The 2,279-nt window shown below is 53.3% G+C and overlaps 1 pseudogene; it reads right to left on the bottom strand.

Moving 5' to 3' along the window:
• Positions 1-465, bottom strand: part of LOC119271396 — a 13,982-nt pseudogene extending 13,517 nt beyond the window's left edge.
• Between the last annotated feature and the right edge of the window lie 1,814 nt (positions 466-2,279).

The following is a 2,279-nucleotide window of genomic DNA, read 5'->3' on the forward strand; positions in this document are numbered from 1 at the left end:
CCAGCCACAGAAATGCTGACGCGTGGATGCCTATTGGTCCCGGTTGGTGCCACCAACCGGGACCAAAGGGTCTCCTGACTGGGCTCTGCGCACTGCCCACGTGGAGGCCCATCAGTCCCGGTTCTGGATTGAACCGGGACTAAAGGGTCGGGGCATTAGTACCGACACTTTAGTCCCGGTTCAGGAACCGGGACTAAAGGCCCTTACGAACCGGGACTATAGGCCCTTTTCCTACCAGTGCACTTTGTTGATCCTGAGCTTGTGCCCCTCGCAGGTGTCGTCGGGCAGTGCCATGCAGACCGTGTTGTGGCGGCGTTTGCCCTTGAGCAGCACGATGTCGCCCTGGAATATGGAGAGCTTCTCCATTGTGGCCGGGTGGAGGTTGCACACGGAGTTGTCGTTGGTGGCGGCCTCCTCCACCACCAGCCGGTTCGCCGCCTTCTTCGACGCCGCTGCGGTCGCCATCGCCTTCAACTCTCATGGTCTCGTTGGTCGACTTGCTGCTCTCGTGTATTACTCTCGTGGATCTCGATCGAGCGCCAGGCTAGTTTGCGTTCGTGTTGCGGTGAAGAGGATAGCTGGGGGTCAGCCCGCCTTTTGAAGGTCCGGCCTGAAGAATTCGACTCCGATTGGAAGGCCCGTAGGCTCGCGCACTTCACACGTTCCGAGTCGAGATTTACTCAAAAAAAACATTCCGAGTCGAGATCGTTCACGTCATATTCGTCCACGTGTAGCTGCAAATCAAAGCTGAGATGGATGTGCACGTGAGCGGCAGGGGCTGAGAGGAGGGAGGCGTGCTGCGTCTGCGCTGGAAGTGGAACGGCAGGAGGTCGGAAGAGTTCTCATCCCCAATTTCATTTCTCACAGTTTGTGTTTGCCATACAGGATTTTATTTTCTTAAGGAGTGTGTCATACTGGATAATGCTCCAAGACTAATTAATTATTTTCGTAACCACATTGAAAAAATTAGTTTGTTGCTTTGATGCCGTGTTTGTTCGCCAATGTTGATTTTTCAGGCTGGATCGTCATTTGTGAGTGCCATTCTTAGTATTTGGCGGTTCAATCTATTTACCCTTCATTTGTTTGGTTGTTTGTTAGAAGGAAGATTTGATGAGGGATATCTATGTTCAGCAGCTCCGGCGAGCTCTGAAACTTCGGCGAAGGTGAACACACGCACTCAAACGCGAGAACTGGTTTGAGCCGCTGTAAACTTGCCGTTTCATTACTTGAGCTATCGCTCTTTATGTGAAAGCAGAAAGATCGTGGCTAGCCCACCCCCACGGACGTGATCGTGCCATCCCACGATCCAGGGCAAGACATCACTACGGCGGCCGCATACACATCGTGGGCTCGCATCGGCTAATCCTGTTCTTGAAAGAAAAACCTACTGAACCTGAAAGTAAACTAGAGACAACAGCTAGATTAACCAACAATCTCCCCCTAATCTAGATGTTCCTGGTGTCGACGACCCCGATCTTCTCGCGCATAGCCTGGAACTTGACTCGCCCGAGGGATTTGGTCAGAATGTCAGCAACTTGGTCGTCGGTGTTCATGTACTCCACTGCGATCTTGCCATTCTCGACACACTCCCTGATGTAGTGGTAGCGTGTCTCGATATGCTTGCTTCGCCCATGAAATACTGGATTTTTACAGAGTTGGATCGCAGACTGATTGTCCACGTAGATCTTGAACTGAGCTACTGGCTTCCCAAGCAGGTCAGCAAGTACCTGGCTCGGCCATACTCCTGTGCATGCTGCAGTTGTACTAGCAATGTACTCTGCCTCACAGGAAGACAGGGCCACAATTTTCTGTTTCTGAGACTGCCAACTCACCGGACCGGAGTCGAGGAAGAAGACGAGCCCGGTTATGCTCTTTCGATCATCAACGTCTCCCGCCAGATCCGCGTCGCTGTACCCGACGAGATCACACCTCCCCTTCTTGTGTAGTGACACCCATGGTGAATGGTGCCCGCTATGTAGCGCAGGAGATGTTTGACAGCACTCATGTGCTCTGTCGTCGGCTCCTCGAGGAAACGGCTGACATAGCCTACTGCAAAAGCAATGTCTGGCCGTGTATGCACCAGGTAGCGGAGACTTCCCACTATGCTGCGGTAAAGGTGGGCGTCGGTCGGCGGTGACGAGCTCATCTTGCTCAGACGAAGACGAGGCTCCATAGGGACATGAACTGGGTTGCAGTCCGACATCCCGGCGCGCTCCAGTAGCTTGGTGGCGTACGCGGCCTGGCACACCGTGATCTCCTTATTGCTCTGGTGCACTTCA

Source organism: Triticum dicoccoides, chromosome 3A (assembly GCF_002162155.2).
Source record: "Triticum dicoccoides isolate Atlit2015 ecotype Zavitan chromosome 3A, WEW_v2.0, whole genome shotgun sequence".
NCBI classification, from domain to species: domain Eukaryota; kingdom Viridiplantae; phylum Streptophyta; class Magnoliopsida; order Poales; family Poaceae; genus Triticum; species Triticum dicoccoides.